This window comes from Ahaetulla prasina, chromosome 5, assembly GCF_028640845.1.
Source record: "Ahaetulla prasina isolate Xishuangbanna chromosome 5, ASM2864084v1, whole genome shotgun sequence".
NCBI classification, from domain to species: domain Eukaryota; kingdom Metazoa; phylum Chordata; class Lepidosauria; order Squamata; family Colubridae; genus Ahaetulla; species Ahaetulla prasina.
The window spans coordinates 15,418,996-15,445,962 of NC_080543.1; the positions used below are offsets into that span (position 1 = coordinate 15,418,996).

Below are 26,967 nucleotides of genomic sequence, written 5' to 3' on the forward strand. Positions count from 1 at the left end.
CCTAAAGATGTGAATAGGAAATAGGGAAAGTATGTATGTTAAACATTGATTCAATAGTCGCTTGGGGCTCAGAAATGAGAATCCCCTCTCTTACTTTCCTTGTGACAAAAGCTCAAGCAAGCGAAGCGGAAAATGTTTTTTAAAAAGTGAAATAAAACAACCCTGTTGGGTATCAGTGCTTTTCTTTGTTCCAAGAGACAATTCTGAGGAGGGACTACAGGGAGGGGATGGGGGGGGGGGGGGCTGGAGAAATGAAGCTTTATTCACAAATCACCACTCCTGTGTCAAAAACAATGAGAGTCAAGAATGCAAATGAATTTAGCTCAAAAATCAGGGCTTGGCAATCAATAAAAGGAAGGGCAGCTTGAGTGGGAGTCGATTCCACAGGAGGACAAGAGGAGTAGAAAATGCAGGGGGGGGGAATGTGGTAAATGGTGGGGGGGGGGAGAGAAAGACTCCATTGGAAAAGCCAATTTGGAAAGCTTGCATGTTTGTGGGAGGGGACAATAGCAAGAAAGCTATTGGTGTTGGCTTCGGCAAAAGAGTTCCACAAGTTTGAGACAGAGAAAAAATAACAAAATAAGAGTAATAGAATAACAGGATTGGAAGGGAACTTGGAGGTCTTCTATTTAACAGGAACAGAGTTGGAAGAGACCTTGGAGGTCTTCTAGTCCAACCCCCTGCTTAAGCAGGAGAGACTGTATCATTTCAGACCGATTTTCAGTTATCCAATTTCTTCTTAAAAACCTCCAGTGATGGAGCACCCACAATTTCTGCAGGCAAGTCGTTCCACTGATTAATGTAGTTTTTGGACTATAAGACGCACCCGACTATAAGACGCACCTAAATTTAGAAGAGGAAAACAACAAAAAAGTTTTTGATCTCCACACGCCCCATTTTAAGCCCTTTTTGGGGGGCCTTTTCCAGCCTTTTTCTGGCCCATTTTCAGGGCTTTTTTTGCCCCGTTTTTTCGGCTTTTTTTCAGCCAGTTTTTTCAGCTTTTTTTGATCTGTTTTGGGGGCTTTTAAAGCTGGTTTGGGGGGCTTTTTTCGGCCCATTTTTGAGACTTTTTTTGGCCCTTTTCCAGCCTTTTTGGCCTGTTTTGAGGCTTTCTTCAGCTTGATTTTAAAGGTTTTTCGGCTTTTTTTCAGCCAGTTTTTTCAGCTTTTTTTGATCTGTTTTGGGGGCTTTTAAAGCTGGTTTGGGGGGCTTTTTTCGGCCCATTTTTGAGACTTTTTTTGGCCCTTTTCCAGCCTTTTTTGGCCTGTTTTTGAGGCTTTCTTCAGCTTGATTTTAAAGGTTTTTTCGGCCTTTCGAGGGTTTTTTCAGCTCATTTTTGAAAGGTTTTTTGGCCCGTTTTTTTCGGCCCATTTTTAAAAGCCTCAAAACGGGCCGAAAAAAGCCTTGAAACAGGCCAAAAAAGCCTCAAAAATGGCCAAAAAAGCCTTGAATATGGGCCAAAAAAAGCCTCCAAAACAGGCTGAAAAAAGCCTGAAAAAGGCCCGAAAACAGGGCGTGTGAAGGCAAAAAAGGGGGCCGGCAGATGGGTGGGGCCTTCGGCAATATTCGGTCTATAAGATGCAGACATTTTCATCCCCTTTTGGGAGACAAAGAAGTGAGTCTGAAAAACACGGTAATTGTTTTCACTGTCAGGAAATTTCTGTTAGTTCTAGGTAGGTTCTCTTTTTGAGAAGTTTCTCGCCGTTACTTCTTGTCCTGCCCTCAGGTGCTTTAGAGAATAGATTGACCCCCCTTCTCTGTGATATCCTCTTAAATTAAAGTGACCAGATTTCAGCGATGGCAAAGCGGGACACCATTGACGGGGGGGAAGGAGGGGGGGCTGCGCATGCACGCTGAGTCTCGCCACCTGGCCGAAGGAGGAGGAGCGGCTGCTGCTTCTCGGCTCTTCCAGGCAGGCTTGGCTCTCCTCTCGGCTCTTCCAGGCAGGCTCGGCTCTCCTCTCGGCTCTTCCAGGCAGGCTCGACTCTCCTCGGCTCTCCTCTCGGCTCTTCCAGGCAGCGGGTGATCTCGCGCCCCCTTCTCCGACACTCCCCCTTCTCCGCCTCCTCCATCTCCTCTTGCGTTGCTGCCTCCCATTTTCAGAATGGGAGTGGGGAAAAATATCGGAACTTTTTTGAAATGCCGTGGGATGCGGGACAAATTATTAAAAAGCGGGACTGTCCCACCAAAAGCGGGACGTCTGGTCACTATATCCTAAATATTAGAAGACTGTTATCAAGTTATCTCAGTTCTTCTCTTTGTTAGACTACACATACCCAGTTCCAGCAACTGTTCTTCACATGTTTTAACTTCCAGACCCCTAATCATCTTTGTTGCTTTTCTCTGTATGTTTTCTAGGGTGTCAACAACTTTTTTTGTATCATGGTGACCAAAACTGGACGTAGTATTCCAAGTGTGTGTCAACCCTGAAGTTGAACTGGCCGAGGATGTTTTGAGGCTTCTGTGTTGTCTCACTGGAGCTGAGAGATAGGAAGTGGGGAATTGAGATAGCTGGGGTTTTGTAGCCAAAACAAAATACTTTCTCCTGGGAACCAAGGACATTTCCCACAGATGGTCGGAGAGAGGAGGAGTGACGTTACCAGGCAACCGGGATGGTACCTTGATTGGACCATGTGACTGATTATTTGGGAAAGGGGAAAAATTGACAAAGGCTGTTTTCACCAGCCTGTGCCAATAGAATAGAATAGAATAGAATTTTTTATTGGCCAAGTGTGATTGGACACACAAGGAATTTGTCTTGGTGCATATGCTCTCAGTACACATAAAAGAAAAGATACGTTCATCAAGAATCATAAGGTACAACACTTAATGATAGTCATAGAGTACAAATAAGCAATCAAGAAACAATCAATATCAATATAAATCATAAGGATATAAGCAACAAAGTTACAGTCATGCTGTCATAAATGGGAGGAGATGGTTGATAGGAACGATGAGAAGACTAACAGTAATAGTAATGCAGACTTAGTGAATAGTTTGACAGTGTTGAGGGAATTGTTTAGCAGAGTGATGGCATTCGGGAAAAAACTGTTCTTGTGTCTAGTTGTTCTGGTATGCAGTGCTCTAGCATCATTTTGAGGGTAGGAGTTGAAACAGTTTATGTCCAGGATGTGAGGGGTCTGTAAATATTTTCACAATATGATATATCCAATAAAACTATTCTTTGAGGAACCTACCTGCCTCTGAGTTCTGTTTGCTACAGATGTATTACTTGGAACCCTGACAGTGTGACTTACCAAGGAAGTTAGTGTGAAGGAGGGGGAAAAATATACAGATTGCAGAAAAGGGATATTTGAGAAATTGGAAAGAGGAAGCAGCAATCAAGAGAGATGTCATCCATTTTAAGATCTTTTTTTAAAGTAGGCATTAATTGAAACGCCAAGCAGCGTCTTGCTTGATATGCAGAAGATGCCCTGATCCTTTTGTAGAACAGAGGAGAAAGATCTCTGATGTGATAAAGAACTCTTCCCGGTTCCTTGACAGAGATTTATTTCATTTATTTATTAAATTCATATGCCTCCCATCTCACTGTCAAGCACCAGTGGCTAATCCAGGTGGATCAGTGATAGAAGGCAGCCACTTCCTACAATGAGATTGTTTGCACGATACAGGTGGTCCTCGACTTATAACAGTCCGTTTAGTGACCGTTCAAAGTTACAACAGCACTGAAAAAATGACAGGATTGTTTTTCACACTTTTGACCGCTGCCGCATCCCCATGGTCATGTGATCAAAATACAGATGCTTGCCAACTGGTGTCGTGTCCCACTCCTCCGCTGACGGCCGGGTCAGGGAAATCTGAATCAGGTGTGCCTCTGCAGCTCTGCCAAAGTCCTAGCAAAGTCCTCAGGGCAGGCAGGAGACCAGAAAGTGACTTCAGCAAGATATGTTTAGACTTTGCCTGACTCAGAGACTGCCAGAAAGCAGGTCCTTTATATAGGCCATGGGGTGTGGCTCCATGACTCAGCACTTATCCAGGCCTGCCCCTCCCTTCCTTCTGTTGCCTCCGCCTATCAAGTCTTCTGACGCGAGGGTCACTCCAATCGGCAGCTGTTGGTAATTGACCTTCCTCAGGCTCACATGCTGTGGAGGAGGGGGAGGGGTCTAGTTGCTCCGTTTGCCTGGGCATGGAGCCAGAGCTGGGGGCTGGAGATACTTGCTCTGCACTACTATTAATCGTTTCATAGTTCCCATCACCAATCTCTTTCCACTTATGACTGTATGACTATAACTTGTTGCTGGCAATCCTTATGATTTATATTGCTATATTGATCATCAATTGTGTTGTAAATGTTGTACCTTGATGAACATATCTTTTCTTTTATGTACACTGAGAGCATATGCACCAAGACAAATTCCTTGTGTGTCCAATCACACTTGGCCAATAAAAATTCTATTCTATTCTATTCTATTCTATTCTATTCTATTCTATTCTTCAGCCTGTCTGGGCATGGAGCCAGGGCTGGGGCCGGGAGATGCCCCCTCCTCAGCCTGTCTGAGCATGGAGCCAGGGCTGGGGCCGGGAGGCATGCTAGGACATTCTTTAGTGTTCAGAAGCAGATAAGCAGACCCCGGCTGCGGTGAGAGCGGGCAAGACACAACAACTGGTTCATATTTATGACAGTTGCAATGTCCCAAGGTCATGTGATCCCAGGGGTGGGTTCTACTTACCTTTACTACTGGTTTGCAACGGAGCCGCATGCGCATGTGCAGAACCTTTCTGATGATGCCTGGGTCAGTGGGCGGAGCCTCCCACCAGTTTTACTACCGGTTTGTACAAACCGGTCTGAACCAGGGGCAACCCACCACTGTATGATCCCCTTTTGTGACCTTCTCACTAGCAAAAGTCAGTTTTGGACGCCAAGGTTCATTTAACAACCTGGTTACTAACTTATTAACTGCAGTGGTTCACTTAACAACTGTGAAAGTCGTAAAATGGGGCAAAACTCACTGAACAAATGTTTCACTTAACAACAGAAATTTTGGTCGTAGGTTGAGGACTACCTGTACTCATGTATGCAGGCAAATAGTACATCTCGTAGTTAGGAATACAGGGAGTACAGGGAGTTCTTGACTTATGACCAAAACTGAGCCCAGAGTTATGGTCGTAAATCATTAAGCCACATGGTCTGATTTGATTTTATCACTGGGTTATGATTTTATGATGATTTTTAAGCAAACTACATGGTCGTTAAGCAAATCACATGGTCACTAGGTGAACTCACTTAACAAATTTCTCACTTAGAACTTAAATTTTGGGCTCAATGGTGAGTTGAGGACTACCTGTAGAAGGGCGGACTTCTGCATACTATATTTCTGGGAGTTGATCTTAAAATTGCCAAGCTTGGAAAACATTGAGTTAGATGGTCTCTGAAATCATGAGCTATGATTCTTCAAAGGGTTTGTTGTAAAAACCAATCAGCTTTCTGGGCCTTGTTTAACAACTGGTCATTTAACAACTGTCTAAAGTTATGACGGACTTAAAAATAACTATTTATGACCTGTTCTCAAAGTTACAGCTGCTGCACACACATGCATTACACGTGTTTGGCAACCATCTCACTTTTATGACCAGTTGCGTAGATGTCCTTTTGTCATGTGACTATCATTTGCAACATGTTTTCCACTAAAAATGGAAAATGTTCACTGGATATACAAAATTCACTTAACTTTGCTTGGCAGAAGGTCAAAAAAGGTGATCACGTGACCCCGGGAAACTGCAAACGTCACAAATATGAATCAGTTGTCAAGTATCCAAATGTAAATCACATGACCATGGTGGGGATGTTTGCAAGTGTTAAAATCGGTCATATGTCACTATTTTCAGTGCCCTTGTAATGTTGAATGGTCACTGAGCGAACTGTTGTAAGTCAAAGGCTATACCTCTATGCAGCCATTTCTTATTTAATTTGACAAAGATCCATTCCTCACAACTGGACAACTTTAAATGCACTACTTTTCTGCCGGCAATTTTATGCATTAACATGTCTCAGCCCATTTTTTCTATTTATTCTTAAGCAATTTGCTTTTATCCCTTACCGCTCCTAGCGCATTCACCAATCAACCTTCTACTCCCAGATGTATCCTAAAAAACTCTGCAATTCAAGTCTATTCACTTTAACATACTTGAAATAAACAAGCTTTCAATGTGGGTAATCCTGGCTTAGCAACCATTCAAAGTTCCAACCAACCTCCTGAGATCTACTTAAGACTCAGATCTGAACTTCTGAGGGCTGACTACAAAGTCATGTGATTACATTTTGAGGCTCAGTGGCTAAGACGCTGAGCTTGTCGATCGAAAGGTCGGCAGTTCAGCGGTTCGAATCCCTAGTGCCACGTAACAGGGTGAGCTCCCGTTACTTGTCCCAGCTTCTGCCAACCTAGCAGTCCGAAAGCACACAAAAAATGCAAGTAGAAAAATAGGGACCACCTTTGGTGGGAAAGAAACAATGTTCCGTGCACCTTTGGCGTTGAGTCATGCCGGCCACATGACCACAGAGACGTCTTCTGATAGTGCTGGCTCTTCGGCTTTGAAACGGAGATGAGCATCGCCACCTAGAGTCGGGAATGACTAGCACGTATTGTGCGAGGGGAACCTTTACTTTTACCTGCCTTTAGAGCTGTCTGCGGTGTCCCATAGTCACATGACCATGGTTTATATACCGCTTTACAGTGCTTAATAGTCGTCTCTAAGCGGTTTACAGAGTCAGCCAAATTGCCCCCAACAATCTGGCTCCTCATTTTACCGACCTCAGAAGGATGGAAGGCAGAGTCCACCTTGAGCCTGGTGCGATTTGAACTGCCAAATTACAGTGAGCCAGCAGTCAACAGATGTAGCCTGCAGTACTGCACTCTAACCACTGCGCCACCATGGCTCATGTCGTATTTTTGCTGAAAACCACATGAATTTCCGGTTTTCATGGGGGGAAGAGAAGCCCATTGCAGACAATGGATTTGTTTACAGATTGCCACATTCACTTAAGCAACCACAGTGAATTTACTTAACAAAACACCACCAAAAAACAAGGCGATGAAGAAGCTTCTTGGATGAGAAGCGAAACGTCTTCAAAGAAAAACAAGAAAGTCTAGTTGCCTCTTGGAAAAAGCACCTTTGGAACAACCATGACCAGGATGACTGACAACCTCCATAGACAAACTGCAAAAAACTGTTATAAAATCAAGCCCAATGGCGTGGTGATCTGCTTAACCGCTGGCACAACTTACAAACATCGTTCCAGGCTCAATTAAGGTTGTAAGTCACAGACTACCTGTAAACTTTCTCAGGTTTAAAACATTTTCTACAAAGGAAAAAAATAATCACACCCTGCCCAGTATGAAGCTACATGCACTTTTGAAATGTTACTCACGTCTCACAGCCTTTTGATCAAAATTTTGCCAACATCTTCCCAGGCACAAATCTCACTGTAGTTTTTACACTTGTTCTTGCTACCTGTCCCCTTCTATAAACGGCCTTCTTCTGATCATCAGGCAGCAAGGCAGTCTTCACACACTGTATTAAACAATCCTTCTCCCATTGGCATCTATGAGGGGGAAAGTGACAGCGTATGCATCATTGAACAAATGACATGAATAATAATGTACCTGTGTCATGATGCATAATGATATAGGTACTTAATCTGTAGGATTTGCACAAAAATATGATTCATGCCACCTGATTTGGATATCACCGGGTCTTCTACCAGGCACCTATAAGTACTTCATAAGCCAACCACATCTATATTTTAATTTCTGACGCTTACACTATTTATGCCTGGAGTATTATCATATTTCAACATTCTTAAAGCATTTATGACTTCTTTCTCATTATTTTTCTTGGATATTCACATTTGTGTTATGTTTTTTTCCTAATATCATTCTCTGAGATAGTACTGCAAGTCTCCCACAAAGCTCTAAAATACTTCTTCAAGCTTTTCTCTCATTTTAGATGCATACTAAATCATTCCCTAAATGATTAATCGCATTTGCACTGCTGGGGGGGGGTTTCTTATTTAGACCTGTTTGTTTACTTCTAAAACAAAGTTCTGCATTTTCTCTGCCTCTTCTAATTTAATGCCTTCACTGAAACTATAGCAGTAGTCTTCGACTTATGACAATTAGGATCAGAATTTCAGTTGCTAAGGAAGGCTGCCTTTAAGTTGAGTCACACCTGATTTTATAACCTTTCTTGCCAGAGTTAGTGCAGTTGTTGTGAATTGTGCGGCTCTTAAGCAAATCAAAATTCTTCCACTGTTACTTGTCAGAAGCCAGTTGCAAAAGTTGCAAATAGTGATCATGTAACTACAGGATGCTGCAGCCTTTGTAAATACAAAATTAGTGACAAAATTAGTGGACCAGAGGAATGCTGTCGATATAATTTACTTGGACTTCAGTAAGGCATTTGATAAAGTAGACCATAACCTATTACTAGATAAAATAGAAGAATGTGGGTTAGATAGCATCACCACCAGATGGATTCGTAACTGGCTGACCAACCACACTCAACGTGTAGTCCTCAATGGAACTGCATCTATATGGAGGGAAGTATGCAGTGGGATACTCCAAAGCTCTATTTTAGGCCCAGTACTCTTCAATATCTTCATCAATGATTTGGACGAGAGGATAGATGGGGAACTCATCAAATTTGTAGATGATACCAAGCTGGCAGGAATAGCCAACACTCCGGAAGATAGGCTTAAGATACAAAAGCATATTGACAGACTTGAACATTGGGTGCTATCTAACGAAATTCAATGGTGAAAAAAGTAAGGTTCTACATTTAGGCAAGAAAAACAAAATGCACAGGTACAGTATATTTGGTACCTTGCTCAATAGTAGTAGCTGTGAGAGGGATCTTGGAGTCCTAGTGGACAACCATTTAAATATTAGCCAGCAGTGTGCTACAGCTGCCAAAAAAGCCAACACAGTTCTACGCTGCATAAACAGAGGGACAGAATCAAGATCACGTGAAGTGTTAATACCACTTTTGTAATGCCTTGGTAAGGCCACACTTGGACTACTGCATCCAGTCAATGTAAAAAAGATGTTGAGACTCCAGAAATAGTGCAGAGTGCAGTGAAGAGGAATGAAGATGATTAGGGGACGGATGCTAAAACATATGAAGAACAGCTGCAGGAACTGGGTATGTCTAGTTTAATGAAAAGAAGAACTATGGTTGACATGATAGAAGGAGTCAAGCTATTCTCCAAAGGACTTGAGGGCAGGACAAGAAGCAATGGGTGGAAACTAATCAAGGAGAGAAGCAACTTAGAACTAAGGAGAAATTTCCTGACAATTAGAACAATTAATCAGTGGAACAACTTGCCTCCAGAAGTTGTAACTGCTCCAACACTGGAAGTTTTAAAGAGATTGGACAACCATTTGACTGAAGTCGTGTAGGGTTTCCTGCCTAAGCAGGGGTTGGACTAGAAGACCTCCAAGGTCTCTTCCAACTCTGTTATTCTGTTTTCCCAAATACAGGTAGTCCTCGACGTACGACCACAATCAAGCACAACATTTCTGTGGCTAAGTGAGAGAATTGTTAAGTGAATTTTGCTCCATTTTATGACCATTCCTGTCACGGATGTTAAATGAATCACTGCAGTTGTTAAATTTGTAACACGGTTGTTAGAATAGAATAGAATAGAATAGAATAGAATTTTTTATTGGCCAAGTGTGATTGGACACACAAGGAATTTGTCTTGGTGCATATGCTCCCAGTGTACATAAAAGATACGTTCATCAAGGTACAACATTTACAACACAATTGATGATCAATATATCAATATAAATCATAAGGATTGCCAGCAACAAGTTATAGTCATACAGTCATAAGTGGAAAGAGATTGTTTTTTTTTGTTTTTGTTTACATTTATACCCCGCCCTTCTCCGAAGACTCAGGGCGGCTTACAGTGTATAAGGCAATAGTCTCATTCTATTTGTATATTTTTACAAAGTCAACTTATTGCCCCCCCAACAATCTGGGTCCTCATTTTACCTACCTTATAAAGGATGGAAGGCTGAGTCAACCTTGGGCCGGGCTTGAACCTGCAGTAATTGCAGGCTTTGTGTTCTTAATAACAGGCTGTACCAGCCTGAGCTATCCGGCCCCATGTTAAGTGAATCTGGCTTCCCCATTGACTTTGCTTGTCAGAAGGTTGCAAAAGGAGATCACACGACCCCAGGACACTGCAACTGTCATAAATATGAACCAGTTACCAAGCATCCAAATTTTGATCATGACCATGGAGATGCTGCAATGGTCATAAGTGTGCAAAACGGTCATAAGTCACATTTTTTAGTCAGGTTGTAACTTTGAACGGTCATAGAATAGAGTAGGATAGGGTAGGATAGGATAGGACAAGGAATAGGAATAGGAATAGGAATAGAGCTGGAAGGGACTTTGGAGGTCTTCTAGTCCAGCCCCTTGCTCAAGCAGGAGAACCTATACCATCTCACACAAATGACTGTCCAATCTCTTCTTAAAAACTTCCAGTGCTGGAGCATTCACAACTTCTGGAAGCAAGTTGTTCCACTGATTAATTGTTCTGACAGTCAGGATATTGGTCCTTAGTTCTAGGATGCTTCTCTCCTTGATTAGTTTCCACCCGTTTCTTCTTGTCCTGCCGTCAGGTGCTTTGGAGAACAGCTTGACTCCCTCTTCTTTATGGCAGCTCCTGAGATATTGGAACCCTGCTATCATGTTTCCCCTAGTCCTTCTTTTCACCTGCTTACTTTAAGAGAGTTGCAGCCAGGACACCCACGCCCCGACAGCTGCCTCACCTTGCCAGCCCACTTTTACGGCTGCTTGCCACCGCTTGCATGCGTCACCCTCAGCCTCCGTTTCACCATCAGAGGCCTTCAGGAAAGGTCTCTGCAGCTGAGAAACAGGATTGATGCGAACAGCGCCCCACCCCATCACACCCCCCAGCCTCCATTTTTCTGTCAGAAAGACCTTCAGAAAAGCCACACGGGACCCTGCTGGGTGGGGTTGTCGGTGGCGCCACCATGAGGCCAGTCAGTGGAAAAGACATCCCCCGAAAATAAGACCTAATGCCTCTTTTAGAGGGAAAAAAAATAAGACCGGGTCTTATTTTCAGGGAAACACAGTATTTTCACTCTAGTTTCTTTCGCTGGGTTCGGTTTTTTTCTAGCATCCGCTCTGTCCTACATGTAACTCTCTCATCAACTATCCCCTTCAATTAATTCTCCCAAACTTTGATCATAAACAAATAAATCAGTCCTGCTTTTCAATTATTTTGCTTCAATGTGCTTATGGGTATGCATGAACACATGTATTCAAAACCATCTCTTTTTTTTCTTTCCTAAGCAAATAGATGGACCAAACGTTAACCATTTTTACTCATCTCTGGGTCGCTCCTAATGGCCCAATCACTCATTCTATATCCCCTCAATTCATTGCCAACCAACCATTCAGATGCAGAATCGTTTTTTCCTTCTGCAACTCATTTATTTAGAAAGTTGCAGTTTTCCCCTAAAACTCATCTGTGGTTCTTCATCTTCCATTAACGTACTGACTGAAGCATAACATTGAACTGTCATCAACCTATGGATTATACCTTCATATATACGAGCAACCTGGACCACACCAATTCATATTTTTAAATACAGTATACATTTTAGCTCCTTCCTGTCAGGCCTGGAAGCCATCTTTTTCATTGGATCTTCAGGCCTGCCACATTTACTACTGTGGGAAATTGGAAGGGGGGAATTTTGTGGAGCCAGGGTGATATATATAGTCATAATAACATTCCTTTCTCAGAGAGTCAAGGACATCTTGCCCTGCACCTGGAGGGGTGTGGCTGGGAGGCATCTCCAGCTGGAACGGTGCTTTGATTGGACCAATTAATGGACTTGTGGGTGTTCGGCAGGGACTTGAACTTTTCTTTGGGTGAGGAAAACCTTGAAACTTTCAGATTCCGGTTTTCTCAGATGTGCCAATATGACGTCTCTAATAAAATGGAACTTTGGGGAACTTTGGGCCTCGGAGTCTTCATTCTTTGGAGGTGTTACTTGGAACCCTTACACTTCCTTCATAATTAAACTGACACTTTCAGTTCCTTGCATGCATTCTTCATCTCCACTTCACAGACAACCTTTGTGCAGTCCTACTGCATCCCTGCCCTTTCCCCAGGGGTGGCTCCTGGGGGTTCGGCAGCATTCAAGCGATCCTCTAGCCAAGGAACCCCCAAATGCCACCCCTGGCTGGCCACGCCCATCCCGCCCTACCCCTCCCAGGAGTCTCCACGCTGCCCATTCATCATTCCAGATAAGTGCAGGGGCCACGCTGGAGGTCTGGGAGGGCAAAAAACAGGCCTACCGGAGGTTCTGGTAGTCCAGAAACAGGCCTGTTTCTGGCCTCCAGAGGGCCTCTGGACCCCGAGGAAAACCTCAAGGAAAACTTCCGGAGCCTAGAAGGGTGAAAAACACCCTACCCTGCTGTGGTGCAGGTGGCCGACTAGGCCATGCCCACCCAGCAACGGGGCAGCGAACCCATTGCTAAATGATCTGAAGCCCACCCTTGCCTTTCCCACAGACAAATGGCTCCCCTCCTCAGCCTTATATAGGTGGTCCTCAATCTATGACCACAATAGAGCCCAACATTTATGTTGCTAAACGAGACATTTGTTAAGTGCATTTTGCCCCATTTTCCGACCTTTCTTGCCACGGTTGCTAAGCAAATCGCTGCAGTTGTTAAGTTAGCAACATGGTTGTTAAGTGAATCCCCTTGACTTTCCCCTTGATTGTGCTTGCCAGAAGATCGCGAAAGCTGATCACACAATCCCAGGACACTGCAACTGAACCCGTTGCCAAGCACCTGAATTTTGATCACGTGACCATGGGGATGCTACAAAGGTCATACTGGTGAAAAACGGTCATAAGTCAACTTTTTTCAATGCCATTGTTAACTTTGAATGGTCACTTAGTGAACTGTTGTAAGCCGAGGGCTACCTGTATTCAATGATAGTAGTAAATCTTTGCCAAGACTTGTCCCAATCCTTTCTCTCTCTCCTCTGATGGACTTTCTTTGCTCATTCTGCAATACAAAGCATCACATCAATCAACAGACTAATTTATTTCTAAAGCAACCCACAAACTGGAGCCAATCTGGAAACCCTGGTCATCCCAGGCAAGAGATGCTGGCACCAGGGAATCCATGAATATCCTTATAAAGAGAAGAATGAAAATCTGGGCAATCAGAAGACTATAAAAAGAAGGAACAGCTTCGTAAATCAAGCCAATCAAGCTCTGAAGATTATAGAGGAGGTTGTTTTCTTTGTCCCTGCTCAGGAGTCTTTATAATTTACTTTAAACAGAAGGCAGAAGTTAAAGATTGATAACTTGTATAAAGAGGATGCTGCCACAGGACAGCTAGACAGCGGCAAAGATGTCGGCATAGTATTAAGGACAAATGTGCAGTTTTGCAGAAGAAGGAGCCAGGTGGGGGTTAAACTAGCTGCTGTTTCGCATGACTTTAAAAAACAAGTAGGAATTCCCCAGCCCTGTACTTGAGGAATCCATCGCAGGTTGTGTCCTACTTCATACCAAAGATAAGATGAGAGGCTCTTCCTGCAGCATCACCCAAGGCTCCCTCCATTGACTGCACTGCCTCACCAACAGGGGCTGCAACCAGGAAGGTTCAAAGCCACCAGGAATCTGACTGCCTGCACAGAGCACCAGCTTGTCTCTCCACCGAAGTGGTACCTATCTATCTACTTGCACTAACCATGCTTTCAAACTGCAAAGTGGGCAGAAGCTGAGGCGAGTGACAGAAGCTCATCATGCCACACAGGGCTTGGATTCAAAACCACTGTAGCTGAGACCTTTCTGGCATCATTAAGCCACTCAGCCGCCGTGCCTCTTGGTCCTAAATTGAGGACTACCTGAAATAGATTACCATAACATGTAACGGTTATCCCCATTGAAAAAGATAAAATCATCACCCTATGAGTAAGGCCTTGCAGGGGAGGTTGTTGATAGGACTGTAAGTGAAAAGAGTAAGAAAAGACACCAGTGTATTGGTGGTAACCCTAGAATTTACACCACCACCAATTATTTTTAGCTATGAAGAAATTTCAAAGCTCAATCCTTTACTCTTACCTTATCCCTTATCTTGGCCAGAAAAGGGCATTTATCCTTTTTCCTGGGCATTATCCTTCATCCTTATTTTTAATATCCACTTCTTTTAAAAGGGCAGAAAATGTCAATCTTGACTGCTCTAGTGACATCATGATCTCACTGGCAGCAACTAGGGGAAGGCATAAAGTGTGCCCTCAACCCCAGCCAAAGCAGGCTGCTCATCTCTGCCTCCCATAATTATCTCCTTCATCAGCCATCCCTTACCGGCAAAACAAGGTTCATGTTTGCACAACCAACAAGGACAAACTTGACTTTAGCCTTAAACACGGATAAGACATTTGTCCAGATGACTGAACATGGCCAGCTGCAAAGATAGATGGATGGATAGATGGATAGATGGGGGGTAGGTAGGTAGATAGGTAGGTAGATGATAGATAGATAGATAGATAGATAGATAGATAGATAGATAGATAGATAGATAGATAGATAGATAGATAGATATAGAAGGTAGGTAGGTAGGTAGATAGATGTGGGTAGGTAGAGGTAGGTAGGTAGAGGTAGACAGACAGACAGACAGACAGACAGACAGACAGACAGACAGACAAAAATCTAATACAGGTAGTCACTCCATGGCTGGGGAATTCTGGAAATTGAAGTTCCCACAGTTGAAAGTTGCCACGGTTGAGAAACATTGTTCTAAGGCCTTCCGTGTTGCAGTTTCTAGGTTAAGTATTTAATTGGACTAAAAGATGTTTAAGGCCTTTCCAACTCTGAATGTCCTTTTAAAAGACAGACCATTATGACTATATAGCTAAAAGGAAAAGCCCAAAGGTAATAGCTACTGGAGTAACTGTGGGAGCAACAGGGTTAATTACACTGTTACTGTTAAAAACAGAATATTGAGCTAAGTGGCCTATCTGGAGAACCCAATAAGAAAATGAGAAAAAACATTAGTTTCCTGGATTTTGAAACTGTTGGCTGCATTCTCCTAAGCCTAGGCCCTAGAGCAGGGGTAGTCAACCTTTTTATACCTACCGCCCACTTTTGTATCTCTGTTAGTAGTAAAATTTTCTAACCATCCACCGGTTCCACAGTAATGCGCCCTGTATCGTCGTCTGTGCATGCCTCTCGTACATCGTGGATTAGGGTTGGGGGGGGGCGCCGGCTACCAGCTCTGCTTGTCTGTTACAGCTGGGTGGTGTGGGGGGGAAATGCACGAGCTATTCTGGGACGAGGCTCTTTTGTTTGCAGTCGCACTATGCGCCATTTAGTTTCACTTACGTAACGAGAACTAAACTTATGCGCGAGTGATACAAATAGTATATTTTCAGAAATATAAATCGTCATGGGGAATTTTATGAAAACCTAATGAAAATGTTTTGAAATAATGCTATGAATTTTTTTTTAAAGTCAATTAAATTAAAAAAAGGGAAAGTGCTTCAGTATCGGACAAAACCCCTACCGCCCACCATGAAAGCTGGAATGCCCACTAGTGGGCGGTAGGGACCAGGTTGTCTACCACAGCCCTAGAGGATTACAGTGAGGGTGAAAGCCCTTGTCGTGTCCCACTCCTCTGCTGACGGCCGGGTCAGGGAAATCCGAATCAGGCTTGCCTCTGCAGCTCTGCCCAAAGTCCTAGCAAAGTCCTCAGAGCAGGCAGGAGACCAGTAAGTGACTTCAGCAAGATAAGTTCGACTTTGCCTGACTCAGAGACTGCCAGAAAGCAGATCCTTTATATAGGCCATGGGGTGTGGCTCCATGACTCAGCACTCATTAAGGCCTGCCCCTCCCTTCCTTCTGTTGCCTCCGCCTATCCAATCTTCTGATGTGAGGGTCACTCCAATCAGCTGTTGTTGGAAGTAAACTTTCCTCAGGCTCACATGCTGTGGAGGAGGGAGGGGGTTCTAGCTGCTCCGTTTGCCTGGGCATGGAGCCAGGGCTGGGACCGGGAGGTGCCCCCTCCTCTGCAGCTTGTCTGGGCATGGAGCCAGAACTGGGGCTGGGAGGCATACATTCCTCCGTGTTCGGGAGCAGATAAGCAGACCCCGGCTGCGGTGAGAGCGGACAAGACACAACAGCCCTTATTCCCGATAGAATTCCTGAAAGCTATTTTAATTTTTTTGCATTGAAGAGTACAGGCTGCTCACAGTTCTGCTGAGATTGGAATGGCCTATAATAAGTAAATAAATCTCCACGGCATCTCTTTTGGACCCACAAGGAACTCAGTCAGTAGCAGCAACCTTAGATAAAACTCCAAGAGTAAGACTCATTCTCAGATGTAAAGTTCATCGGTCACACCCTGAATGGGTCTCTCTTCCAGCGTAACAGAAAGAGCTAAAGTCAACATTAAATAAACCCTATTTCAGATATTACACTCTGCCACAATGTGGCTTGTCTGCTTAGGGTTTGAATACTGATAGAAGAGAATTGTCAACGGCCACCTTATGCTTGCTTGTGTTTCACTGCTATGCAGTGACAGACTGCCTTGAACTGTGTTGAGGGGGAATGGAAGAGGGAAGGTTTGGGGAAAACGAAAGTAAGTGCTGTATCTCCTTTAGATGCTGACTCAAGGTCACCCAGCTGGAAGAAGGAGAGAACTGCGTAACAACCTACGTTTGAACTGACCGTTATGAAAACGTCTTGCCTGTACCCGACTGGTTACAATGGGGTGGGCAATGAGAGATAGTTAAGGGAGGGGAAAGTAGAACATGGGAATTTTGGCGCACGATTCTCTGTTCTGGCTTTGCAATACTGCAATACACGTGATCTCTAAGAAATTGTACCTTTCTCAACAAATGGAGCCAACGGTCGTTTCTATTTAGAGGTTTAAGTTGTGACAAGAATATTTGTAACTCAGGGTTGAAAAGAGGGGTCCTGAGTGCTCTCTGAGCTTGACGGTTTTCTTGCAGATGTTTCATTACTCAATGTTTTTTTTTAATTTGCATTTATATTCCGCCCTTCTCCGAAGACTCAGGGTGGCTTACGCTATGTCAAGCAATAGTCTTCATCCATTTGTATATTATATACAAAGTCAACTTATTGCCCCCAACAATCTGGGTCCTCATTTTACCTACCTTATAAAGGATGGAAGGCTGAGTCAACCTTGGGCCTGGTGGGACTTGAACCTTCAATAATTGCAAACAGCTGCTGTTAATAACAGACTGTCTTAGCAGTCTGAGCCACTCAAGGACCCATAAGATGTTGTGGTCACATCATCAGTGCTAGCTTATGGTTTGTGTGTTCAGATCTTAGACATAAGCAATGCCCCCCCTGGACTGGATCAGACCTTTGCTTCATGTAGTCCTTCAGTCTCTCCTCATGGTAGGTAACCAACTGTATAAGGAGGACGAAAGTCTCCCAGCAGAGGTCTTCAGAGGCAGTCCCACTGCCATCAAGGCTAATAGCCACTGATCCCAATGATGTTCATAAATTGCTCAACTTTTTCAAAGCCAATGAATCTGGTAGCCAGCACCGCATCTCATGATAATGAATTGCAAAATTGAATTATTCTAGTGCCTCTTGCGAGCTATGTAGTGGTACAGAGGTGATCGGACATCACCTTCTTCCAGAAGTAGGGTGGCAGCTTGACTCATTTTCCACTTCCCTGTCCTGTAGATTACAGGTATTTCTCAACTTATGACCAGTTGCTTAGTAACCGTTCAAAGTTACAAGAGACTCCCTCACAAAAGTTGCTTATGAGCCGGTCCCAAAGTTAAGGCCACTGCAATGGGTTGGGCCTGGTAGGGTCGGAAGCAAGCCCAAGGCCTGCAAGGACCCCGAGGCATGGGAAACAGAATGTGGGGTGCCTCAGGCGATGGGCAGGCCTCGAAGCACCCAATACTTTGTTTAATGACTCCTGTGTTTCCTTAAACTGCATCGGGGAAAGCAGGGATGGGTGTTTGCGAGGCAAACATGCAGGAGCTTCACTTAACAGCCGTTATGACTTCCAACTGTAATGGGAAGTCTCCATTACGGTCGTGAGTTGAGGGCTACCCATATAATGAACAGAAAATGGTTTATAATCTGAACTGGTATCTCCACACATCATCCTTAGTGAAGTGTGCAAACCGGTGCTGTATTTCTTGTGTTGGATGATAGGAGCACATCTTTCTCCTTCTATCCTAGCTACCTTTTACAGAGGCACAATTGAGAGCATTTTAACAAATTGCATCCCTGTTTGGTTTGGTGGCGGCAGCGCCTCAGATAGAAAGTCCATCCAGAGAGTGGTGAGGACACCGGAGAAGATTATAGGAAGCTTGCTTCCCATTATTCAGTATACCGCTTATGTGCTTAGAGCTCCAACCATTGTTAGAGACCCCACACACCCACTTCATGGTCTGTTTCTGTTGCTCCCCGCTGGGAGGAGGTTTTGAAGTATTTCTAGCTACCAGATTCTGTAACAGCTTTGTTCCCTAGGCCATCCATCTGGTAAACTTGCAAGATTCATTTTTTCTCACCATGTACATGTATACATCCGAACTAGACTGTGTTGTTTCTCCGTGTCATATAATATATGTGGGTATATGCATAATTTTGTATTTATTTTGCCATGATTATGTACAGTAGAGTATATTGGAGGTGGTGACCCTTTGAGAGCTGTATGCAATGAAATTTCATTTTAATGTATGCCAATTAGTGTACATTCTAAGTGACAACAAAGTTATTCTCATGAATAATAAATTATAGTCTCCATTCACTTATTGACCGAATTGATTCTCCTCAATTTGGAGGGTTTCCGAATGTCATAAAAACCCAGTCTCAGTATGATAAAAACTCGGCTGACGATTCCACCATTTCTTCTTCAGTGTCAGCCACAACCTCTTTGTATTCCAAAACCTCTTCGCGCCCTTTCCCTAATCCCTTAAAATACACGCAGAATCCACATCCTTGAATCCAATGATATCACAGATTTGTCTAGGTCAGTCTTTAGCAAGGCTCCTAACGCGCCTGTTTTCTGCAGAAGCACTGAAGATCCCACTTCACGGTCTCAAAACCTGCAGCTTGGCAAACAGTTCTAGGAGAATTACCGCTGGAAAATTTGCTTCGGAGATGCTTTTTTCCATTTGGAAAAAAAAACAATGTGATTGCTTAAGTCCCCCAACTGGTCCAGCTCATGTCATTACGGTAAGGACTGTTACATTTCCAAGCGCACGCAGGAACCCATCTAAAGTGCCTGAGAAGCCAGCCAAAGCACATCTTCCTGACATCTCTTTCCCCTCAAAGCCTTCGCAGCCTATTAGAACCTAAGATCAACAGCCAAACAAGAAAAGGAAGCTACACAGAAATATTAGTTAATATTACCGCATCCCACTTATTGTGCTGAAAATGGAAAAGGCAAAAATTACTCCTAAAAGCATCACGCTTTTTTGCTTCCTTAAAGAGAATGCACTACTTTAGAAATCAGCAGGTAAAATGCTGTTTTATGAAAGCATGGTTTTATTTTTATTTTCAGTTCTGCTGTTTTATTTTAATGGAGAAGTTTTCTTTTCCTTTTTTCCAGGTTCTCCTTTAGAGCAGAAAGTCTCTTGAAGTGTGTTGCAAAACAAAAACACAATTTATGCATACAGTAAAGGCAGGGGCAGGCTTCAAAAATTTTAGCAAGGGGTTCTCTGCCCAGTTGCTGGGAGGGGGTGGCCATGGTGGGCGTGGCCTAGTCGGACTCCTGCACCATGGGGGGGGGCAATATTTTTGCCCTCCCCGGGCTCTGGAGGCCTTCCTTGAGCCTCCAGGAGGGTGAAAATGGTCTCCCCAGGCACTGGAGGCCCTCGAACTTCCAGTAGGCCTGTTTTTCGCCCTCCCTGAGCCTCCATGCATGCCCTGCACTTATCTGCATCCATAATGGGCCATGTGGGGACTCCTGGGAGGGGCGGGGTGGGCTCGGCGGGGCGAGCCAGGAGTGGGATTTGGGGCTTCTCTGAACTGCACAGAATCTTAGCTAGAGGTTCTCCCGAACCCCTGCGAACTCCCAGCAGCCCACTGAGTAAAGGTAAAGGAATCCATGTAGACTTTACTCTGCTAGTCATTGCCAACTATAGAGGGAGATGCTCATCTCCGTATCAAGCCACTGAACCAGTGCTGTCCGAAGACATTTCCGCAGTCATGTGGTCAGCATGACATCACGGAGTGCTGTTATCTTTTTGCTGAAGTGGTACCTCTTTATCAACTCTCATCTGCATGCTTCCGAACTGCTAGATTGGCAGGAGCTGGACGAGGTTGAGAGCTCACCCCGTTGCTTGGTGCCCGGGTCTCAAACCAGCACTGCCGGCTTTCCAGCTGACAACACCAGTTTCTTAACTGCTGAGCCACTGCGCCATTGTCAAGGAAATTGTTATTTGCCTAACTAGTTGGCCAGGCAATATATAAACTAACTATGTATGTTTGTAGAAAGGCATGATATTGCTTTAAGGCTGTGTTGCATCATGCAAGCATCCTGATTGGTTGAGCTCTGTAGCCAATGTATAAAAGGACTACTAAATTATAGCTTGTTGGGAATCTACAGGAACGCTACAGCATTGTAACCTAATGACATGCTGCAACTGTATATGTGAGCTTTATGATCGTTGCTTGATCATGGCTAGTTACTGATTCCTCAAGATACTGACTGTTGTGAATTGAACTGTGTTTTGCCGAATTGAAAGAAGACCTTGTTTGTTTTACAAGTCTATATTTGGTAAGAAGATTGGCTTTATCTGTGTATGACCTGGAATTGTTTTGGACTATGACTTTGCCTTTTTCCCTAAAAGTAAAGGAATATCAAACCCCCGTTTGTCTGCAACTGACTGTTATTGTATACAACCAGTCTCAGTTGTTTTCATGCGTAGGGTACTCTGCTCAACAGTCCACAACCTTGGTTGTGAACCCAGATTACCCTTAACAGCCATCAACTAATGCACGTATGCTCAGAAAATGCACTTGCTTTAGGAAAGTTTATTCCCCTATAAGAACTCACCCAACTCTAGCCTTAACTATTTTGGACAAGCCCCAAATTATGGCTAGATGCAGGCTGCTGCACCATATGCTCCTAACAGTAGGCATATGTATTTTAGTGATGACTTGTTGAGACGTATGAAATAAATAGCAATTCTATTAAAAACCCCAAGCGTTACAGCAAAACAAAAGCACAAATTATATAGATTGAGATGGCCACATGAAAGTCATTTTTCAAAGAACTGTTAGCATGGCTGAAATGCTACAGTGCAGGTAGTCCTCGATTTATGACCACAATGGAGCCCAAAATTTCCATTGCTAAGCGAGACAGTTGTTAAGTGACTTTTCCCCCGTTTTACGATCTTTCTTGCCACAATTCTTAAGTGAATGGCTGCAGTTATTAAGTTAGTAACATGGCCGTTAAGTGAATCTGGCTTTCCCATTGACTTTTGCTTGTTGGAAGGTTGCAAAAGTGGATCACATGACCCTGCAAGCGTCTGAATTTTGATCACACGACCATGGAGATGCCACAACAGTCATAAGTGTGAAAAATGATCATAAGCACTTTTATTTAGTGTTGTTGTAACTTCGAAAGGTCACTGTAAGTCCAAGACTACTTGTATACAAAGGGAATAGTCTATGCTTTGCCCATAAACAACTTCCAGCTCACCAAGGGCTAAAACAGGTTCTCTTTGCATATATTAGTCTTTTTAAAATAATAATAATCTAGCCATACCCAAAATCAAGCCTGCTTTGATTCTGGGCGCTGCCTGTACTTGGCACTTAATCGTAACCTTATAATGCTCAATGCAGCCATTCAGCCCATAAAGTTCACAGAATGTCAAAAGTTGAAACATGTTTTTCAATCTACTCCAGGTTTTTTCCAAACTTGACAACTTTAAGGTGTGTGGACGTCAATTGAGTATAAAATAGGCAGCTATACAAATGCTTTAAATCAAAAATAAATAATAAATAAGATGTGTAGACTTCAAGCATGCTGGCAGGGGGAATTCTGGGACTTGAAGTGCACACATCTTAAAGCTCCCAAATTTAATTGGAAAACCTCTGACAGAGTTCAACATTTTGCTCAGAGAAGGCAAAAATCCCTAACATTTGTCCGCTCAGCCTCTGTGGAGCCCAGCACTTCCTGAGACAGGCTTGTCCATCCTTAAACATTGCTTAAATTTAGGAATGCTTTTACAATGTCCAACCCAAATCTACTTCCTTGTAATATATACCCACTGCTTTGTTGAACAACATGCATGTAGCTATTCTCGATTGCCTTGCAGGGAGAAAAAAAAAACATTTTACACAGATTGAATGAATAATAATAAAAAAAGCTTGCTTCCAAAAGCATTTCCCTCCAGAAAAAAACCCCCAGAAAAGTCATCATTTAATATTCCTCCACACATTTTCTGTTACAAAGTTCATGGAACCGTGGAAGAGGGATTTATCCTGCTTTAGACATCACTTCTCTAACCTAATCACCTGTGGCCAACAGCGATTGCCTTCCAGTGATGAGGAAGAGAAAGAGTTCCAGTATTATTACTTTGTTCTTTGATGGCACCGAGGTCAGCTGCCTGGCAGGCTGGTAACTTGGAGAAGATAGTTGCCAGATTATAAACAGCCTTCACATTTATCAAATGAAAACATGACATTTTTATACAACGTGAAGGGCACCCTGAGTAAACTCTTGCAAAGCATAACTCACTTTTTTTCTGAGGGACGAGAAGCGTGATAATAATGCAATAGCAGCAAAACCCAGCACAATTAACTAAACAGCAAGGCAGTTAATGATAAGGAATATTTTCTCTATAGTATGGCGACTGAATGTTATTCAGCAATTGCAAAACCTGTAGCACCATGTATCCTGTTTTGCTTCCAGGTTTAGATGGGTGGGTGGGTGGGTGGATGGATGGATGAATGGATGGATAGATGGATGGATAGACAGAAAGACAGACAGACAGACAGACAGACAGACAGACAGAGATAGATAGATAAACAGACACACAGATTTAGATAGACAGACAGACAGACAGACATAGAGGGAGAGAGAGAGAGAGATGGATGGATGGATAGATGTAGACAGACAGACGGATATGGATGGGTGGGTGGGTGGGTGGGTGGGTGGGTGGATGGATGGATGGATAGATAGATAGATAGATAGATAGATAGATAGATAGATAGATAGATAGATAGATAGATAGACAGACAGACAGACAGACACACAGATTTAGATAGACAGACAGAGATAGATAGATAGATAGATAGATAGATAGATAGATAGATAGATAGATAGATAGATAGATAGATAGATAGATAGATAGATAGATAGATAGATAGATAGATAGATGTAGACAGACAGACAGACGGATATGGATGGGTGGGTGGATGGATGGATATAGATAGATAGATAGATAGATAGATAGATAGATAGATAGATAGATAGATAGACAGACAGAGATAGATAAGATAGACAGATAGATAGATAGATAGGCAGACAGAGATAGATAGAAAAGATAGATATATAGATGACAGATAGATACATACATAGATAGATAGATAGATAGATAGATAGATAGATAGATAGATAGATAGATAGATAGACAGAGATAGATAAGATAGACAGATAGATAGATAGATAGGCAGACAGAGATAGATAGAAAAGATAGATATATAGATGACAGATAGATACATAGATAGATAGATAGATAGATAGATAGATAGATAGATAGATAGATAGATAGATAGATAGATAGATATAGACAGACAGACAGACAGACGGATATGGATGGGTGGGTGGGTGGGTGGGTGGATGGATGGATGGATTGATAGATAGATAGATAGACAGATAGAGATAGATAGATAGATAGATAGATAGATAGATAGATAGATAGATAAATAGATAGGCAGACAGAGATAGATAGATAAGATAGATATATAGATGACAGATAGATACATAGCTAGATAGCTAGATATAGCTAGATAGCTAGATAGCTAGATAGCTAGAACAATTGGAGAACTGGTTTGGTGTAATGGTTAAAGCAGCAGGCTAGAAACTGGACAAAGAACATAGACTCATAGGGCAGGAAGAGACATTGGAGGTCTTAGAGTTCAACCTCCTGCTCAAGGCAGAAGACCTAACACCACCCTGGTCAAATGGTTGTCCAGTCCACTTTTGAAAACCTCCAGTGATGGAGCACCCACAGTCCCAAGAGGCAACCTATTCCACTTATTATTTTCACCATCAAAACATTTCTCCTTACTTCTGGGTTGGATCTTCCTTTAACAAGCTTAACGAACTTGTTAAACTTGTTACTGCTTAACAAGCTTAACGAACTTGTTAAACTTGTTACAGCTTAACAAACTGATTAAGGGACTGGAGGATAAAACCTACGAAGAACGGTTATAGGAACTGCGCATGGCTAGTCTAGTGAAGAGAAGGACCAGGGGAGACATGAAAGCAGTCTTCCAATATTTGAGGGGCTGCCACAGAGAGGAGCGGGTCAAGCTATTTTCCAAGGCACCTGAAGCCAAGACAAGGAATAATGGATGGAAACTAAACAAGGAGAGATTCAACCTGGAAATCAGGAGAAATTTTCTGACCGTGAGAACAATCAACCCATGGAACAGAAGTTGCCTTCAGAAGTTTTGAGAGCTTCTTCATAGGAAGCTTTCAAGAAGAGATTGGACTGCCATTTGTCAGAATTGGTGTAGGGTCTCCTGCTTGGGCGGGGGAGGGGGGAGGAGGTTTGGACTAGATGACCTCCAAGGTCCCTTCCAACTGTTAATCTGTTAATTGTGCCTCAGGCATGAAGCGAGCTGGGTGACCTTGGGCCAGCCACTCTCTCTCAGCCCTAAGAAGCAGGCAATGGCAACACATTTCCAAAAACCTTAGCAGGAAAACTGAAGGATTTTGCTAGGAGTCAACACTGACGGATGGATGGATGGATGGATGGATGGATGGAAGGAAGGAAGGAAGGAATTATTATTACAATAAACTTATCTGAAAAACAACTTGAGTTGCTAATATTTTAAACTGAGAACAATCTTCTCTACCTAGAGTAATTGCTTTGTTTAAAAATTGTGCTGCAGGAGCTCCAGGTCTTTCTTAGACTTAATAAGAGATGAAATATACATCCCATCGTGGATTTGGACTACAACTCCCTTAAGACCCATTGTTGCCACCATACAGCTTAAACCCTAGGATATTCAGTTTAGGACTCATGCCTACGCAATTGAATGCAACATCTTTTTACACAGGCAGAGAGAGGAAGCTTTTGATAATGAATAGTTACCGAGTTATTTTGGAGCTGGTGGGACATCCACTGTGCAGGATCATTGTGTTCTACAAACAAAGCGGTTTTCTTTTCTAGTTTGACAATATAAATGAGCACTGGCTCTCCCAAGTGTTATCATCAGCAGTCCAAATAAAAGATCCAGCACAGATGGAATCTGTTCTCCGAGATTAGGAACAGCAGGGACTTTTGTGGTCTAACTGGCCAGATAATTTCTGATGCCTTCCCCATGAATCAACAATTACGTACATACCATCCAAAACGAGATTCATGTATTATGACACTATTTGATTTCGGCATATGTTATATGAATCCATCACTGCGCTTTCTGACAGGTTCTAGAGAACCAGTAGTGGAAATTTTGAGTAGTTCAGAGAAGTGGCAAATACCACCTCTGGCTGGCCCCAGAGTGGGGTGGGAATGGAGATTTTGCAATATCCTTCCCCCAAGAGGTGGGAGGGAATGGGGGTTTTGCAGTATCCTTCCCCTGCCAAGCCCGCCAAGCCACCCCCACCCCCACCAAGCCACGCCCACAGAACCGGTAGTAAAAAAATTGAATTCCACCACTGCTATACAAGTGTAACATGAGAGCATGGATTATGATGGTTTGCTCAATAAACCATAGTTTAACAACCAAAGAAAAACATGAGGTCCCAAGGATGCCTACAGCTCCTGAACATTTTTTCAGAGGGGGGAGTGTAATATTTTGGGCCACCCCCATCAGATCAAATTAGTCAATCCTAAAGGAAACCAACCCTGACTGTCCTTTGGAAGGACGAATACTGAAGCTGAATCTCAATTACTTTGGCCATCTAATGAGAAGAGAGGACTTATTGGAGAAAACCTTGATGTTGGGTAAGATTGAAGGCAAAAGGAGAAGGGGACAGCAGAGGATGAGATGGTTAGATAGTGTCATCGACACAATACACATGAATTTGGGCAGATTCTGGGAGACAGTAAGAGGGCTGGTCTGCTATGGTCCATGGGGTCATGAATAATTTAGTTATTGAACAACAACATTCACAATTGCTGAAAATCATCCGTTTGGTTTCTTACCATATTGAGGTAGCAAACGCAACATTGCAATGCCTGTGGAGATTCTTAACCATCCAGGTCATGGCTGTCCCAAAGGTGCTTTTCCAAAAAGCAACTGGACTTTCTTGGCTTTTTTCCCTTTGGAAAACGTTCTTTAGAACTGGAGAAGTTTCTTGGGTGAGAAGCAAAATGTTTTTAAGGGAAAAGCATTTTTGGGGCAACATTGGAACGTTCAGTCTTAACATACAAAAATAGGCCCATATGTGACAATGTCCTGCTTGCTTTTACTCCTCATCATCCCCCCCCAACTTTAAACGCACTGTCTGTCTTGGTTTACCAAATGGGTAAAAGCCAATCATTTTTTTTTTGCATGTAATTTTGATTACAGTAGTTTCACTTTGAAAATTATTAGCCTCCTATATTTTGAATTGTTCTCCCAAAGTGATAAAAGATCAGTAAGATACACAAAAAGGGTCACCAAAATTGTGTTTGAAAGTAATTGTCAATTCAGGACACAATTCACACCACATTCTGTCTCAGACTTCAGCTTGCTTCATTCTCTTTAAAAAATATAGATTATCTGGTCAAAT

The 26,967-nt window shown here is 43.1% G+C and overlaps 1 protein-coding gene across 10 annotated transcripts in view; it reads right to left on the bottom strand.

Annotated features, from left to right (window-relative positions):
• The window catches only part of CMTR2 (cap methyltransferase 2), a 154,594-nt gene that overhangs the window by 39,290 nt on the left and 88,337 nt on the right, over nt 1-26,967 (bottom strand). For 4 of the 10 annotated variants that reach the window (XR_009155406.1, XR_009155404.1, XR_009155407.1 and 1 more), the window contains one exon: nt 7,388-7,561. The exons of 4 other annotated variants lie outside the window; for them this stretch is intronic. The gene's annotated coding sequence lies outside the window, so the exon portion shown is untranslated. Of the gene's footprint in view, nt 1-7,387; nt 7,562-8,187; nt 8,316-12,989; nt 13,075-26,967 lie in introns of those variants that run through there. 2 more of the 10 variants (XR_009155405.1, XR_009155409.1) reach the window with 2 other exon arrangements.